This window comes from Canis lupus, chromosome 22, assembly GCF_011100685.1.
Source record: "Canis lupus familiaris isolate Mischka breed German Shepherd chromosome 22, alternate assembly UU_Cfam_GSD_1.0, whole genome shotgun sequence".
NCBI classification, from domain to species: Eukaryota; Metazoa; Chordata; class Mammalia; order Carnivora; family Canidae; genus Canis; species Canis lupus.
In genome coordinates, this window is record NC_049243.1 from 25,358,838 (window position 1) to 25,378,486 (window position 19,649).

Here is a 19,649-nt window from a genome sequence, read left to right on the forward strand (position 1 = left end):
GCAAGAATCAGATCATGATGTTTTTTGTGAGGATCTTAATGAGTTTCTCTATATTTTGAGGCAATGGAGAGACAATAAAGTTGAATCAGGGAGGGAGTATCTTTTTAGGATTTTGCTTTATATAGGTCAATCTGGTAGCCTTCTGGAGATTAACAGAAAGGGACAATGGGACTGAATTCAAGGATGGCAATGAGGAAGTCACTACCACAATCCTGATTCACAATAGCCTGAATGAAAAAGATAGAAGTTGATTTGGAATTGAGTGGATAGCGGTACCCAAGTGGCTCAGTTAGTTAAGTGACTGACATTTGGTTTCAGCTCAGGTCCTGATCTCAGGTCATAAGATCAAGCCCTGTGTCAGGCTCTAGGCTTAGCTTGACATCCTCTTGGGATTCTCTCTTCCTCTCCTTCTGCCCATCCCCCCTGTTCTCTCTCTCCAAAATAAATAAGTCTAAATAAGAAAGAAAAAGAAAGAAGAAAGAAGAAAGAAAGAAAGAAAGAAAGAAAGAAAGAAAGAAAGAAAGAAAGAGAAAGAAAGAAAGAAAGAAAGGTATAGTTGATAAATATTTGGAATCCAAATGACAAAGTTTAGTCCAAATGCAAACTGTCATTCATGGGGCCCCAATGTTGATTACTAATCTGAGTCATTGGTAAGGTGGTATCTATACATTTGTGGATCTCAATTTAGAGGCCATATCAATGTGCCTCATGAATGAGCATGATGCAGAGGCACAGAGTTGGAGTCAAACATGATGACCTAGGTATAGGAGTTGCACACCTAGATGCATAGTGGTTCTACCATTTGAATTGAATAATGTATAAAATGAAAGAATAAAAGAATGATAATTCCAAATTTGGAGGTCACAGACATTAAACACAGTGATAAATATGTGTGAAAGCAAAAATATTCTGGGAAGAATTGAATACGCAAGTAAACTTAGGCTAAGTGCTATAAGATTGAAGTAACTATTAAAATATGAAGATAAACATCCCTTAATGTCCGATTCTCTAGACAGAGGTGGAAAGCACATAGCCCAGTGCTATATATCTCTCAGACATGGAGCATTGGTCACAGTTCTGTCCCATTTTCCCAGAGTAAGAATTCAGGATCTCTTAATCCAAGGTTTTAGGAAACTATTAGCAATCATTTAGGAAAGGGAGATTGGATTCCTATCTATATCATCTGTGTATCCTTGTGTATCTTTGTGTATCCCACACATGTACACACAGAAATGGAATTTTTTATATAAACGTATAACATATCTAATATATGTGTAATATATATACATAATACATATAATAATCATATACCAAAATAGTCTCTAAAAATAATATACATGCTTAGAATACTCTAGTGCAGAAATACTTCATAATGAAGTCACAGATACTGTACAACAAGATGGATGGAAATTAGTTTGGCAACAATCCAAGAGTTATCATTCCATTGGGATTATGTATTTCTTCAATAATTTTCTCCTTTCCCACTTCCCCTACTGCTTTCCCTACTCCAGCCCTTTCAAATACATGAAAAATAAAGTCACTCATAGAGGAAAATACCCTACAAAACCATGCAAGCAGGCAAAACAGATAGCAGGACCTCAGGCACCATCAATTATGCTCTTCCTGTCTCAAATAAATCAGACCTCACTTTCAGGTGAACTAACTTTTGTGAAAAAAAATCCCTTGCACTCAGTCTATTCTTGACAACCAGAGCAAATAAAATTTAGAATATTACTAAGATAACGAAAGCTAACATGGCTTTTTGTAATCTCAATTTTCTACTTTCATATAAATGTGCTTTTCATCTTAATTGTCTGGACTGACACAGCCAAAGACAAAGAAGCAAGCTCACAGACCAGGGCCCTATCAGCCTTATTAGAAAATGGACTTAATTGTCCAGCACAAAAAAGATTTGTTGAAGGGAAAGGGTGGGACAAAAGTACCCAACACAGTAAGATAAAGTTATATCCCCCCCCCCCAAAAAAAAGTTACACAGTCTTATCATAAACAGAATGAGCCACTTAAGAAACAGAAACACAGAAACGCTTTATATGGAGGAGCTGATGGGAGACTAAGCACATTCCCTACTCATATAGTGCCTCCTTCCCTGATTTATACACTAATTTTTAGCCTGGTTATTTCTACAACTTTCATATTTTTTGGTTAAAAACTAAGTTTAAATAACTCAGATAAATTGTAGTCACTTAAATTATATAGAATATATGCTTTAAGAAAACACTTTCTAGGGCAGCCCAGGTGGCTCAGCGGTTTAGCGCCTCCTTCAGCTCAGGGCGTGATCCTGGAGACCTGTGATCCAGTCCCACATAGAGCTCCCTGCATGGAGCCTGCTTCTCCCTCGGCCTATGTCTCTGTCTCTGTCTCTCTCTCTCTGTCACTCATGAATATATAGATAATTTAAAAAAAGAAAAGAAAACACTTTCTACTGATGATGCACACAAAATTTCCAATGTATAATATGATGAGATATTATGAAAGTATTTTATACCAATAACTATATTTAATTAAGAAAAAATACTCAAATTCTTGTTTTAAACTGAATTTTTATACATCTTAAACAATTATATGAATTATTTTCAATTCAAAAGGTGAGTGCCCAAACATTGGTTACTAGAAAAAAAATAAAGATTGTATGTATTTGAGAGAGAGAAAGAGAGCATGAGCTGGAGTTGAGACAGAGGAAGTAGGAGAAACAGACTCCTCATTGAGCGGAGGGCTTGAAGCCAGGGCTTGATCCTAGGACCTCAACTCCATGACCTGAGCCAAGTTCAGATGCTTTTAACCAAGTGAGCAAACCAGTGCCCCAAGGTTATTAGAAATTTTTATATTCACTATTTTAATATTCAAATTTTAATGTCCACTATGTGGACATTCAGTGATAGAATTTCCTTCTTTATTTCAGTTTTGTTTAAAGTTTAATAAGTTGCAACTAATTCACACAAACAACTCAACACCAAATGAATCCAATTAATTTCACTGAATCATTAAATCTGAAAGTTATAAAACTTATAAAATCATCATGACATTTGATGAAAATACTTGGAATAGTAAATGTTGAACCAATACAGAAGGTGGAAGCCCCAATGGAGAGGAGATAAATTCACAATATACTTGCTAAGAACATCAGACATCATACTAGTCAATATTTCTAAAATAATATATTTGCTGATGGAAACAATAATGAAGTAATTATTATTTTGTTATATAAAGATGAAAAAATAGGCAGAGTATTAATGCTAATTTGCCGATGTTCACACAGTTGTAAAGTGTTAGGATCTAGGCTGAAACGTAAAATCTGGCTCTAGAGCCTAAACTCTGAAACAATACCAAGAAAAATACTGAGAAATAATTACATTTATGGGCTGGAGTATCAAGGCTGTCATAATAGGAAAAAGGAGTGCTCAGAGAATGATGGAGATACAGCAGAAGCTCCCTTCATAGAAGTTAGGGTTTTGAAGAAGGCAATAGTGATCATAAAAAACAGAGAGGTAAATAGTCATCACTGAATCAACATATTGTTTGTATCCTGTTGTGTACATGGTAGGATTTAGATTATTTTTCTATTTTTCTTTCAAATTACTTTATGTAAACCAGAAACTAAGAGTTAACACTGTGACCTCATCAAAACTATTAACTGGTAATAACAGCCCTAAAGAAATATTCAGGGTACTAAGCCCATGAAAACTATGTATGTCACACACACACACACACACACACACACACACACACACACGTTATACTTTTCTAGTCATCAAAAAGTAAAACAAAATTCATCCTATCTTCAGTAATGCCTGAGCACATCTGTATTTACTCATTCAATGGTCCTTCCAATTGCATTTTACATAATCATCAATAATAATGGATTTAAACAGGAGGGGAAATAAAAATACTATTCAAGATCAATAGCATAAGTAATGATGTATGTAAGAAAACATAGAGCGTGTTGGTCCTCCAAGCTACTTACAAGGAACTTACTCTTCTTAGTAAACTTAATAAAACATAACGTAGATGATATATAGACACTGGCAATCCTAATGTTAACTTTTCGAAAATGTAAACTTAATTCTTTAAGGCAGTCTGCTAAAATCCATACACTATTTTCAATACTGAATTACAGTTTTTGCAGGTCATTGAAGCAATATGAATTTTAATTTATCATATAAGGGTGTAGTGATGCTGCGAAGTTTCAGGTTTTAAAATTCATATTTAGATAAAAATGAAAGAAATAAAGTCATTTCTTTCTCCTCCTCCCTTGAAATCTACTAAGAGAAATTACATAACACATAAATACCCAATTACACAAACATATTCCATAAAAGACACTGATTAAATCATTAAGGTACCAAAGAATAAGTAAGAACTGTCTAAGGCTTATATGGCACGAACTATGCATCTTTAGTGCCAGACAAGTGAATAAAATTGAATAAATGGTACAATAAGCCCTGATTGTGGGTGAGAAAATTCAATATTATCTTTCAGTTTTTCTTTGTGTCTAGAAAGTTTCAGTCTAGTAGGGAAATGCACAAAAATAGTCAAAAAGTATATTCCTTCATTAAACCAAGTTATATGTACTTCATCTTTATTATTTCAATTTGACACAATATTGCAATAACCAATATTATAAAGAGGTATTCAATACACCTGCTTTGTATTTCTTTTTTTCTTTAAAGATTTTATTATTTATTCGAGAGGGAGAGAGAATGCACGTGCAAGCATGAGCAGAGCGGAGGGAGAGCATGAAATAAACTCTCTGCTGAGCAGGGAGCTCAACATAGGGCTTGATCCCAGCATCACGACCTGAGCTAAAGGCAGATGCCAAATCAACTGGGCCACCCAGGCACCCCTATATTTCTTGGTCATAAGAAAAAGAAATGAAATCAGTCTGTGAAAAAAAAAAGGCCAGAAAAACCAAACTTTTATTAACTTGGTAACTGACATAAGAAATTCAATTTACTTTTTACTAACTTTGAGTTTATGATGTATCTCAAGAGGAAAAATATGGAAACCTTGGGAATGAGAAATAAACTTGATTCTTAAATTCTACATGCTATTAGCAGGTACCAACCATACTACCACACATTCTAGACAAGAAACTTAAAAGGATAGCTATTCATAAATGAATCTATATTTCTCTTACTAATTAATAAACACCATGCTGTGAGTAACTGGTGATAATGTACTATTAAGAAAAATCAATAAATTTACACTGAGGGTCAAAGTAATTGGTGTTGTGGAATAAAAAATGATGTATTGTGCATTGATCCTTTAGCAATCTTTTAACTAAAAAGAAGAGAAAGCTAATTACTTTAGCAGGTATCTGAAAATGATAAGATTAAAACAAGCTAATTATATGTTCTTGAATAATGACTTACTTTGATGAAAGTAAATTGAGGAAAAGCATACTGTGATTTAGGCAAAGAAATATTAAATTTTACTAATTACAACATAATCCTGATCCATTTAACTGCCCTTAACCTATTTTCAAGAAGCTTAAATAGAAACAGCAAGCATTATTAAACAGAACTATATAGCACATTTCCCCCATACTATGCAAGATAAACTGAAATGCCAAAGACATATGTGTATGTGAGACTAAAATGAAAATCTTACCAGGTAAATTGGCTAAAAATATGTTCAGTAAATTTTTCCTAATAACAATAGTTTAAAAGTAGTTTTATCGCATTAGTGTTCACTTACCTCAAACAACGTTGGAGAAATAAAACCACACAAGCTGATCAAGTCTTGAAGATCCTTTTATGTAAATATCACTTCTGATTAAGTTTTACAGACACATCGCCAAATCACTAATGCTTAGTTCTCATAACACATTTTAATTGACATTTACTCTTGCATAAATATTTTGGAATGAATACCGAAAACTACAGAATCTGACCTCATCTTTGTTTCTCAAAGCTTTGTTCTTTCCATTATTACTTGACTATCCAAAATTTTTCTCCTATCAAAAATCAATATGTGAAGGGAACAATTTGAGTTTATCTCCATTCCTCTCATCTATAACATTCAGTAATAAAAATCTCTAAATTTTAGGATCAATAACGGAATGAGAGTCAGTAGGAGTATTGCATCTGGTATACAGAGGGTACTCATAAATTGTACCGGTTGATGTAATTAGTGGAATTATTACTTTTTAAAGTTACATACCTCCTCTGGTTCTTCATAACAGTCAGCATCCTTCTCACAGTCAGAGAATGTGCAGTGAAGATGGAAGACTGCCTGCCTCATTCACAGGCTCTCCGCTTCACCCTGCAGGGATCACAAGAACAGGGAATGGGCTAAAGGCAACACACAAATCCTCTCCTCTTGTCGAGTTGCATAGAAAATGCATTATCGAATCAAGCAAATGGAGGGGAAAAAACTGTCCTATGTGAAATTTCCATAGCACAACAAAGGAATGTTGCTGTAAGAGATCAGAATATATTTCTTAAAAAATTATCCACTGATCCCAATAGATCAGAACTCATAACCTCCCTTAAAGAAGAGCAAAATTAGAGGAAATGGGTGAACAGAACAAAACAAAATCAAAATCAAAATTAAAGCAAAACCTCAACAGCAAAAGCCTAAGAGGGAAATAAGTCACAAGGGCAGATACTGGGTCACCTGGGTAGCTCAGTCAGTTAGGCATCTGACTCTTGATTTCGGCTCAGGTCCTGATCTCAGGGTTGTGGGATGGAGCCTATGTCAGGCTCAGTGCTCAGTGCAGAGTCTGCTTGGGATTCTCTCTCTCCCTCTCACCATGTTTCTCTCTCTCTCTCTAAAATAAAATCTTACAAAAAATCCCCCAAAATACTGGGAATGGAGTGTGAGAGGATTAATCCTGTATAAAAGACATATTTGAAATGCCAAATAGAGTAGAAAACCATGGATATACACCTCACACTTGAGAAATACCAACAGAATTCAAATAACTCCATGGTAAAAATAGATATAAAAATGAGAAAATAATGAAAAAAAGTGAGATCTGCACTCAGGATCTGCATAAGATCCTATGCAGGTAAAGTAATACTCCTTTGAAAAAATAAGGGAAAAAAAAAGAAGTCTATAATGGCACATTTTTGAGCTGAATAGGGTCCCAAGTGGTGCTCAGACAAAAAGGCCCAATAAGTGTAGCAAAATTAATTAAAGTGATTCCCATTTAGAAACTACTAAGAAAGTAAGGAATTCTAATAGGGAAGAAATATCTATAAATCACTAGATTAGGGCAGCCCCAGTGGCTCAGTGGTTTAGCGTTGCCTTCAGCCCAGGGCCTGATCCTAGAGACCTGGGATCGAGTCCCATGTTGGGCTCCCTGCATGGGCTTGCTTCTCCCTCTGCCTCTGCCTGTGTCTCTGCCTCTCTCTCTCTCTCTCTCTCTCTCTGTCTCTCACGAATAAATAAATAAAATCTTTTAAAAAAAAACCCACTGGATTATAAAAAAATGCCTAAAACAGAACAAAAGCCAAAACACCTAAAAATAAAAACAAAAGTTTCATGGTACAAGAACTCTATGTCTAAATGTCCTCAGATATTCTAAGATTCATAGAATATGGTGACATGAACCTTACTGCCACCTCCCCTTTGCAACCAACTTTGCCAGCTTTAATTTTCTAGCAATTTTCTCAAGTTTTACTTTAGTACTACTATAGAATATATGTAATCAAACTAAAATATTCTTGGCCAAAGTACATCCTATTTATATAATGATTTTTGTATATTAATCCAGGCTATGAAATTTGTAAAAGTTCATGCAGTGGTTTAACTTTGTAATTTGGCAAGAGAAGTTGAACTTCGCTTTCGCCACAGTATAATTTATTTTAGAGGAGTTAAATTATGTCCACTGTATATCTATTACATGTTGTGAATTTAAGGACAGTTCCTGGGAGAAGGTAATCTATGTATGTAAATTGTGAGCTTTTATCAGGAACCAAGAGTTCAACTTGCATAAGGATAAAATGGATCTCTTTGCAAAACAGGAGCTTATCACTAATGAGTGGAACTTGGAACACTGGAATTATTTCTTTCAAATAAGAGATGAAATGAAGGTAGCTCCCACTTTTGTATGGGGAGTGCTCCTTTATTCATAACATTCAATTAATACTTATTGAGTACTCAGGTTGATATTGGAGATGCCAAGAAAAACATCTCTTGCTCTCTGAGAGTTTATATTCCAGGGATAATATTCATAGAAATTTAAAATGTGGGATCCCTGGGTGGTGCAGCGGTTTAGCGCCTGCCTTTGGCCCAGGGCGCGATCCTGGAGACCCGGGATCGAATCCCACATCGGGCTCCTGGTGTATGGAGCCTGCTTCTCCCTCTGCCTATGTCTCTGTCTCTGTCTCTGTCTCTGTCTCTCTCTCTCTCTCTCTCTGTGACTATCATAAATAAATAAAAATTTAAAAAAAAGAAATTTAAAATGTTGTATGGAGAGGGTGTATACAGCAGAGTTATTCACAGGTTATTATGGGAGTCAGCAGGCGTGGCATCCAAACCATTAGTGAGAGTCCAAGGACCACAGATCATGGAAGCTGGCTTTCTTCCTGTGAACTCTAAACTGTTATTTTTTGTATGTTAAGGTATATGAACTGGGTCACATGATCAACTTGGAGCAGAGGCAAAGAAAAACTTATTACCTCATACTTTTTCCTAGTCCATTACAAATTTATTCATTAATTGCCTCCTAAAAATACTTTATTCTCTCAAATAAAATCTTTAAAAAAAAATGCTTCTCTCTCCTTCTACCCCTTCCCTCCTGCTCATGGCCTGCTTGCACACTTTCTCTCAAATAAATAAATAAAATCATCAAAACAAAAATACAACTTTATTGAGGTATGAATGACATACAAAAACTGTACATATTTAATGTATGCAACTAGGGAATTTCAGAAATAAGTATACATCCATGAAATCACCAATCCATACCATAAACACAGCGCTTCCAAAATTATTCTTTTGTCCTTTTATTATTTTCTTTGGGTCGAAGTTGTATTTGAGGTCTACAAAGTAACTTACAGAATACATTTCTGGATAATATATTTTTCTTATCTACCTTTCATACTAATTTTAAAAACATCCATCTGGAAGGAATAGGCAATATTTTAAGTACCTGTTGAAATTAGACAGAATAGGGCTTTAGTAGTCAGGAGAGTTATATTCTAACCTGAAATTTTGCAGCTGTAGTAGAACAATGCCTGAATAGGAATAGTTAGGAGACTTTACAACCAAAATGTTAAAGAAAAGCAATCTTAGACAAAGATAACTATATACAGACAAGACGGAATGAGTATTCCTTAAAGACAACTTAAAATACTTTGAAATCCATTTTTTTCACAATAGTTTTTAAATACTGTCTCTTTCGCTGAAGTGCTATAGAAAATATGTTTATCACTGACTGCAGTATTTTGGCTTAGAAAAACTTGGATTGCATCTTTTGTAACATCAGCATTGAAATACTTGAAAATGTCTGAATATAATAAATTTACAATAAACAAAGTACCACCTAAATCTTCCCTAGATTAGCAATGAGGTCTCTACCACTCTACCAGTCAGGTAGAGCTTGTATTTCCCTCTTTCACAGACCCCTTCTGATCACCACTCAAGAGGTCTCAGCTAGACACTGTCGTGGTCTCCAAGCATGTGCCAGAGTGATTCTCAGGTGGGAAGCGCACAGCATCTGCCTTGAGAAGTGATGCTTGGAAGAAAAGCAAAAACCCTTTGAGAGGGCTTTTATTTTTCACACTCTACATTAGGCAGTGGGTCCAGAAAGGTACGATTTATACCATTTACATGTGGGAATCCAGAATTCTAAATAGGAGTGTTACAGACCACATGGGCAAAATATTATTATCCAACAGGGTTTAGATTTGATATTGGGGTCTTATATTTTATATAGATTCTTCTGGGATCAAATAATTGTTTATATCTCTCAATATGATTTACAAACTTTGTTTTGCATAGAATAACACCCAGTATTTAGTTCGTGTCACTTGCTTTTAGCTTTGTTATTTTCTCCCTTTATGATTGATGGTATCTTAGTTGTCAGCTTGGGCCAGCACATAGACACAAAATGAAAATATATATTTGATCATAACTGAGCTATTGACATCACTAGATTATGAGTGTTTTAAAACTTATTGCCGTAATACAACACAGGTGACTTTCTTCATCTGCTTTCATTCCTCCGCTTCTGTAATAACAATCAGTTTTTCTGCAGGTGGAAATGCCTTTTAGTTTGCATAATTCTGTACTGCAATATTGCACCATATTGAAATATATGAAACTTTTGTTTAAGATGAATAGGTGATAAAATGTTTTACAAGGTTTATTTTTTCCATTGGCACCATAATGCTTTGTTACAAAAACAAATAATGAAAAACATCATCATTAACACTCAAAAAAGCACCATAAGGTTAACATGTTTGCTTTTACTGTGATATACTGTATATGATTTGACATTATAACAGTAAAAAGCAAATGAAAACCAACATAATGAAGAGTTTTCTCCATTCTCATTGAGAATCCAAACAAAACATAAACCTGCATAGCATTTTAGCTAAAATTGTTTACTTTGTTCTAATTTTCCAGAGTAACTTTGAAAGAGACTAAGAAATATAAGGTTGAATATGTAAGTTTCATTACGCTCCTTATGAATGTTCTTTCAGTTTTTTTTCCCATAAAAACCAAGATTTGAAGTATTCATTCACATTTTCAATCTGCACTGTAGAGTTCTATTTTTTGACAACATAAATATTAACTTTAAGAGATTTGAGCTTTTGTTCCCAAGACAAAACACACAAAGAGCCAAATAGGAATCTGACAATAAATATTCATGGTATAACAGATAATCCAGGTAACCAAACTTTTAGAAATGAATCCGTGACCATGCAATGCCTGCCAGAAGCTGGTGCAATCTGTCCTCTTGCAGGACAGCTCCAAAGCTGGGGTCTTATATGTTATCAGAACTCCCACAGGAGTCAACTCCAGTTCCCCTCAATATTAACTTGCTTGACAGCACACATTTTGTCTCCTATTTGTTCCACTATACCACTCCCTAATAGTTTTTCCCAAACTTCATCTCAGGATCTGCTTCTATAAAACCCAAAATGAGGCAAAAGATAAGAAACTGGAAATAAAGAGATGACTTATGGTGAGATATAAAGCCACAGAATGGACATGGAGGCAAAATCATGATCAGTTTCTTATTGCATACAATGGAATTTAGATTTCATTGGGAAGGTGATGATTAATATGGAATGGTGCAGTTTATTTGTATTTTAACAATTAAGAAAAATGTATTTTGGGATATAAAAACTGAGAAAATGCTCTCAAATGTCCATCTCTTGTCATGCTGCAATTTATTTTTGACTAATTGTGAGCATGATGCAATTGCCTCTTCTTTTCTGCTTGTCCTCTCAGCTACCATTGACACAGCTGGTCTCAATGGTTAGCTGGCCAATGTACCTGTCTATGGTCCAACAATGGTAATACAGAAGGAAGAGCACTTATCCATATTTTGAAGTGTATTTGTTTTCATTTTTAACTACTATACCATTTTACCATACGTCAGGATTTGGGAATTTCCCCACATAATCCTCCTTCATTTAATGATTTTTAGGAATATGTTAAGTCTAACAAATTATGAAATTGAGAGAAAGCAAAATTCTAAAACAGGCTTTATTATGGTTCGTTGTTTTTAGGTGGGAAAAAAAATCTTTGAAAGGAACTAAATTTTTCATTCAGTGCAGCAAATATACAGAAGGTATGATGTTGGGAAAAAATGAATAAATCTTGATTATACCTTTCGAAGACTTCATAATTGTGTGTCAAGGGGGTAATATAAATTCTAAAATGGAAGAAGATTTCAATATGAGAAGAGTGAAATGAAATTATAGTTATTTATCATACAGAAATGATGAGCTGAAATTTTCTGAACTACTAGCAAAGGTAGAAGTTGTGTAAGAGGCAGAAAGGGAGAAGCACCTGTTGTTCAAAAGACCAACATGAAGTCCTTGCTCAAGGACACCTGCCTATCCTTCATTCAAGAATTCTGTGAACTGACTCAAGTATATAAAATTAAGAAAAGAGCCCAGAATCTCTAATCTGGTGTCGAACTCTTTCATTCACCAAAACTAGAAGGTGCTTTTGTTTGTTTGGGTTGTTATATAAATCAAATGAGACTTCAAGTACTTTGCCTGTCACATTTTTTCCTAGGATCCCACTAATTCATTAGCCACAATCAAGCACCTCAGTGTCAATTCATTTCCAGAGATGTAATTGTTCATTCCATTTGGTCTGTGACCACCAAATTTTTCTACTAAGATTAAGAAACCGGACAGCCCCAGTGGCTCAGGGGCTTAGCACCGCATTCAGCCCAGGGTGTGATCCTGGGGACCTGGGATTGAGTCCCACATCGGGTTCCCAGCATGGGGTCCGCTTCTCCCTCTGCCTGTGTCTCTGCCTCCCTCTCTCTGTGCCTCTCATGAATAAATAAATAAAATCTTACAAAAAAACAAAAACAAAAACAAAAAAACACGTCAATCCAGCTTATCTGGCGATTTTCCTTTGGCATGCAAGAAGAGAGCAAAGAAACTATTCTGGAAGTTATCTCTCCAATCTATGTCTCATAGGAAATTTACTTTTGTTCAATAGCCTGATTTAAAAAAAATCAAGCTTTTGAATAAAAAGCTAGAGTTAGAACCTAGATTCTGAAGTCTGTACAGATGAGTGGATGAGGAAATCTTATAAATATAATTGTAAGTAGTATATATAGTTCTCATATAGTTAGAAGAAGAAAAAGGCAGGATGAAGTACAGCTATATCTAATCTTAGGCAGTGGCTAAAGTTGTACAATGATTAGTAATAAGATAGGGAAGAGATTCATAGAAGTACACTTTGGAATAGCCCAGAATCTGAGATCATCTATTTCTGTTGCAAATTCTCAAAGATGTACCAGGGATAATGTATTTTTAAATAATGAAATGGCCAGGATAACCCATACTAAGGATATTATTTACCTTTTTTGTCAGCCTAACTGATGTGGGGAAAAAAATAGTTTCAAAAACAAAGCATCCATGGACAAAGAGATTAATATATTAATTCAAATATTTGAGTTCTTATCATGTGCCAGACCCTGTTTCAGGCTCTGATGCAACAAAGAAAGGACTAAAACAGACAAAAACAGCAAAACAGCTTATTCTCATGGAAACTGTTTCAGTGACTAAGGATCTTCATGGTGCAAAGAGCACAAATATTCCCTTACCAAGGATGAGTTCACTAGACTCCCTGCTGAGTTCTAAAATACTGAACAGCTCAGAGTTCCTGATAGAGTTCCACACTGCCAGTTTTTAGCATACTGGTTAAATTGGACCCTTCCAGCAAAGGAAAGACATACTTAGCAGTTTCCTCACTGTAAGAGACACTTGTTCTTAATTTAGACTTCCTTTGCCTTGTTCTTTCCAGAAACACTCTTGAATGGTACACTGCAAACCATAGCATCCAAATTTACTTCCCAGTGTGAGATAATAAGATAATTCATTTAGAATTCACTGGTTTTAATATGCACCCAGTTTTCTAACATAGGACCAAATGGCCTTGTAGGATAGTAGATAGGCCTATTGAAAAATCTAGCTACTGCTAGGCAGAAAGGAAGTATCTTGTGAGGCTGAAGTACTTTCTTATGACATATGGTATATGTTTTGTGACAGCATACTGGGTCTGGCCCAGACCCAGGTAACAAGGAGTGAAAGTGTGGGCAATGTTGCTCATGATTACATCTAGAGATGAGCTTTGATATTCAGTTTAGTGCCCAAGGGAGGAATAATCTGGTGGATCCAATAGTTCAGATTCCACCGAACTGGGAAATTCTTGAAACTAATCTAAGGTCAATATGTATTCCTCATGCCATTGATAAAACAAAACATAGGGTTATTCTAATGGCTTGGAAAGACTTTATCAAAGAAAATGTTAATGTGAATTTCAAAAGGATATAGATGACAAGGTGTTTTTTGGAATATTTCATTTTATAATAATGAAATAAAAGGTGGTCTGCCACAATTCAGGTACCTTTAATTGATCAAACATTATTTGTACATGTCATCTCTAATTGGCTCTATCTTATTATAGTTTATTTGCCATAATGTTTCCATTGCAGATTCACTCTTGTATTCATTCAATCATTCATTTATTCACCTATTCCACAAACATCTCTGTACCTGATTACCAAGATAAGAGCTTTTTTTCTACAAGGACACAAAGGTAATGGTCTTCAAACTTCTAAAGTTTAGTATGGAGATTGGATAAATTAGAAAACAGTTATGATAAAATTTGGTAAGCAAATATATTATAGGATAGAGCTAGTGGATGCTTTGATGAGTAGCCAGCTGAAATGGAAAATACCATCACGAAGAAGTGATCTTAAGTTGTATTAAGAAAACGTGTTGGAGATAAAGCACAAGAGTCATTGCAGACAATCTCTATTTAGGGGAAACATGTCCAAAGACTCACAGCAGGAGAACATGGTATACTCTAGAGCCTGCAAAAGCACATACTGGCAGGAGTGGAGGATATAACAGGTAATAATAAATTCATTACTACATAAAGAAATGTACCTATGACATAGTGCTCAAAAAATGAATATGTGGACTAAAGAAAGAAATTATGAAGTCCTGAAGATAGCTTTTCTCCCTGTCTTTAATGTTATTCCTGTGAATTAATGCCATGTCTTTGGGAACCTAAAAAAATAACCCTAGATGACACCTTAATATAGTCCCTCAAAATCAACACTGCACATTTATCAAATTAAGTCTTATGCAAGAAAATAGAGTTCTGTAGAAATGAGACACACAACAGATAGTTTGGGAAGAGAAAGGAAGACATTAGGAATGATTCATTGAATGAAAGCTCATGAGAATAGGGTTTGTAGTAGTTGGTCGTGGGCTCTGAATGTCTAGAAACCAGGAATAAGAATGGAATAAGACAAATACAAGATTTTTTAAATTTTTTTTGAGCCTGATTGTAACTTGTCTCCAGAACATTGTTGGTAGTTTTGTTTTCCCAGAGCTGTGACAAAAGTCATCTACAGTGGTATGTACAAAGAGAATTTGCACTAATTCAGGAAAACACTTTGCAATACTACATGGTTTCCTAATAAGAAATTTTGCTATTTTGTTTCACACCAGTATTTAATTTTCCTTCAAATAGTATTACATTCTTAATGTCTAATTTCTTAATTCAAGAAATGCACTGATTAGTTAACTTGAGATTTAACTTGAGAACATTATGTTTCAGGGCCTTTATTTATCATTTTACCCCCAATGGATCAATGCATGCTTATCACTTTTATTAACCCACTTCACATTCTCTTTAACAGAAAGAAGGATTTTAGTTGTTAGTAACTGTTTTTCTCTTTAAAAACCACACAGTGATCTTTAAATAAATTAATTACAAACTTTATCTATTCCCATTTTATCTGCTACAAACTAGTCAACAGAATTAGCCGTAGCATTCACACTCCTGTTTCTTCCTGATGCTACAACATCCGCATATAAGCAACTGCTTTTTACAACATGGCTTTAGTCAAAAACTAACATTGCTTTTGCAATGTGTATGATTATATGGAGAAATGATAGCTTCTCCAAAACAGACCCCCAAAGCATATGTCTCAAACAAAAGTTTATTTTTTTTTCCTCATCTAACCATTCAAAAAGGGCATTTAGGATAAGAAAGCAGGTTTCCTACATGTGTGATTCTTGGGTTTATGGATCTAGCACCATCAGAAATTCATTAATAGGCCTAGGAAGGTAATTAAGAAAATTCCCCCTGACAAGGAAAGTGCCTTACAGTGCCTGCCTAGAAGTTCTGCTAGTGACTTCTTTGGATTGCACATTTTCCCCAACAAGTTTTAACTGCATTTTATGGTCCCTGCTTGACAGCTAGCTGTACATTGAGTGTTCAAGAAAAGCATACACTAGGGGCTGAAGGTATAAGGATGGGAGCAGGTAACAAGTCTTTTAGACTAACTCAAATGGAAACATAATTGGATCTAATGGAGAAAAATGTGATGCCAGATACTGAACCAAATTCACAGACTCAATGCACTTTTACATATACTTTGTGAAAGTAGAAGTATTTTCTGTCTGTAGGCAACTATGATAGAGATTTCTAAATACCTATCAGGATCAGAATTTCTTCTTGGATATGCAGCAAGATAGATTTCCTAGTTACCCTATATTAAGTGTGTTAAGTCACTTAGGTTTTGTGACTTATAACTGTCACTGTACCTAAAGTAATGTGTACCAATAACAGAAATGGAAATGAGACTCTAAGGAGTTGCAAAAGGTACTACCAGTAGAATGGGTTAGGAATTAGGTTAAGAATTTGGGTTCAAGTTGGATGTAAGGGAAAATAAAATCTTTGACATTCCTTCAGGGAGTTCTATTAGCTAAGTTATAGAACACTATATTTAAAATAGCCATTAAAGAGATGCCTGAGTGGCTCAGCAGTTGAGTGTCTGCTTTCAGCTCAGAGCATGATTCCGGGGTTCAAGGGATCGAGTCCCACATCAGGCTCCTCATAGGGAATCTACATCTCCCTCTATTTCTCTGCCTCTCTGTGTCTCCCATGAATAAATAAAATCTTAAAAACGAATCAATAAATAAAATGTCCATTAAAGATTTCCTGATCCAATCCCTGAAACTCTATAGTTTCACCTTGTCTTACATTCTTATTAGCTATAATCTTATCTTACCAGATTTTGTCTTTCAATTCTTGAATGTGGCATGATCCCCCATCCACCCACCCCATATCAGAGCCTGAACAAATATTTTCTCTGCCTGAAATGCAATACTCTTAATTTTCCCAATCACTACTCAAACTTTAGGCCTTTGCTTAACGTTACTTCTTTTAACAATAGCAACAAGCTCCACATTATTAGATTGGAGCAGACTCCTCTGATGTAAGATAGCACAGAACCTGTTCTGCATTCTTTCATTTAACAAGTACTTACTAACTCTTCTACATATCAGGCATAATATTAAGGGTTTGGGATACTCAAGGATATGATGTAACAGGGTATCCACTCTTCTGGAACTTAAATCAAGGAGGATGCTAAGGTAAGGGTAGAAGAATCATACTAAAGGATGTTATTCTTGGAGACATAGTTATCTGAAGGAAATTCCAGTGAAAACTTGTAAACTAAATTGGTATTTAAAGTTTTCGCTGAAGAAATATTAATGGGTGGGGGGAGATTAGGAGGATGAAGAACATAAGGAATGTGCTACAGTGCACATAGTAATGTACCTCCTTGGGGCACATCTATTTTGCTTGTCCAGCACCTGAGTTCTTGAGTTTGGATTGATAAAATATGAGATAGTTTAAGTTTTACCCAACACAAATTTATTTTGCTTTAGGGAGGTGACAGGGTAGACAGGGACCTAAGTTTATGACAAAAGTATAGTAGAAGCCTCATAGCTGTTACATTGAAGCTGCCTACTGTGCCCAGGAGTAGGTTGGGGCAAACTACCTCATGACAGGAAATGAATATGCTTTGAGTCCCTCTGGATTTTATATTTTACAGTTCTGTACCCCTTAGAGATATGTGACTAGAATCCATTCTCCAGTGCAGTTGTAGCTCATTAATATCAGTTACTCCTCACTAAGTTACCTTAATAAAGGAGAGGTACTTGCCTCTGTATATCATATTCTCAGGTTCTCATTTATTTGGGATCCATGTCTGTCCTTAGACTCCCCGATTTCACGTTGCAATGAGGATTAGGTCAAAGAAAATCCTCAGACTTCTATGAAGCTAAAGGAATGGCCTCAAACGGGCTGTTTTGTATCTGGCAAAGTGAGCAGACAACACAGGAAAACCCTGGTGTTGGTGGAAGGGCTAAGAAGCAGACATGCTATATAGTTCTAGATATCAGAATGAATCTCAAAGAGGCCAGAGGGCAAGGAGCAACAAGTAGTACAAGAGGAGACTGAAAAGATAAACATGGTTATGATCCCCAAAATCTTTGCCTGTGTTAAGGAATTTATTTTCTGAGCAATGCAAAGTCACTGAGGGGCTTTAATGGTAAGATTTTATTTTGAAAATTGCAGTCCAGCTGCAACATAGGTGCTTATATGAAGAGAGAAAATGCCCAGGATTTAGAGATAATCTAAGCAAATATTAGGTAAGACTATATAGTAAAGGAAGTGGTGATAGACATGCATAAATTTAGGAGATATTTAAATGGTAAAATTGACAAGACTTGCTGAGAGATTGGATAGAACAATGGGAGAGGTATGTGGCAGGTAATAATTCCAGCTTGATGTTTTGTGTTATCGCTCACCGTTTTCAAGAACACACACACAAAAAAAACAGTGTTGGGATGAAAATCATGATTTTTGTTTTGAAGTTTGGTTTGAGGTCTCTTTGAAAAATCCAAGTAGAAATATCTATTAACAGGAAATATAGGTTTCTAGAGCTCAGGGGTGATCTGTTGGATGGGACTATGGCTTTGGAAGCCATAAACATGGATGAAGTTGCCCCGAGAGAATCTAGAAGAAAATATGGGATGGAATCAAGTCTTCAGATTTCTATTATATATTGGTCAAGAGACAGAAGGAATTTACAAAGAAATGTATAGGTAGAGACTACAAACAATTAGGGAAACCTAGAGAGTGTTGTGACAAAATAACCAAGAAAAGAGCATGTTTTACAAAAAAAAAGTGTTGAAGTCTGAGTAATGGACATTGATTTGGAGTCATGAAAGTTAATTACCTAGATAGGCCTTAGTGAGAACTGATTCAATGGAGTTGATATAGAAGCCAGTTTTGGGCAGCCCCGGTGGCCCAGCAGTTTAGTGCCACCTTCAGCCCTGGGTGTGATCCTGGAGTCCCGGGATCAAGTCCCACATCAGGCTCCCTGCATGGAGCCTGCTTCTCCCTCTGCTCCCCCCCTCCCTTTCTCTCTTTCTCTGTCATGAATAAATAAAATCTTAAAAAAAAAAAAAAAAAGCCAGTTTTGTTAGAGACTGGGTAAATGAAAGCAACAGTGAGTGCAGCCAATTCTTCAGAGTAGTTTGGTTATGAAGGGAAGGAAAAAGGAAGTTGGAACGATATAATAAGAGTACAAGATATATATTTTTATACCACAAAGGTAACTGATAATGTGAAGTTTTAAACAGGGAAGAGGAGATGAAAGAACTTTTAAAAGTTCATTAAAAGTCTGACAGTAACTTTCTATTTCATTTGCAAGAAGCTTGGATAGCCCTAGGCCCTAGTTCCTTTCTGCCTTTGGTTTCTTAGAGAGCTGGCTCAGTTGCAGTAAGCCAGTTTGCAGAGAGCAGTGGCCTTGGCCTGACTTCATCATTCCTGGCAGACGAGGGCCCTGAATATACATACCCTTTAGTGGTGTTTCTGGGTTTGGAGACTCCTTGAAGATATATTTCTTTTACTCAAGTATCGCCCAATCTCTCAGGCTAACGTATAAATATGTAAAGCAACCAAGTGAGTTTAGGGAAGCTGGTTCAAGATTTTATTTATTCATGAGAGACACAGAGAAAGAGAGAGGCAGAGACACAGGCAGAGAGAGAACCAGATTCCTCCAAGGGAGCCCGATGTGAGACTTGATACCTGGACTCCAAGACCAGGCCCTG

At 35.7% G+C, this 19,649-nt stretch overlaps 1 long non-coding RNA gene across 2 annotated transcripts in view; it reads right to left on the bottom strand.

Moving 5' to 3' along the window:
- LOC111091751 overlaps window positions 1-19,649 on the bottom strand; it is a 117,590-nt gene that overhangs the window by 22,177 nt on the left and 75,764 nt on the right. For both annotated transcript variants that reach the window (XR_005376026.1, XR_005376025.1), the window contains one exon: window positions 6,181-6,282. This is a non-coding gene — a long non-coding RNA (uncharacterized LOC111091751). The remainder of the gene's footprint in view (window positions 1-6,180; window positions 6,283-19,649) is intronic.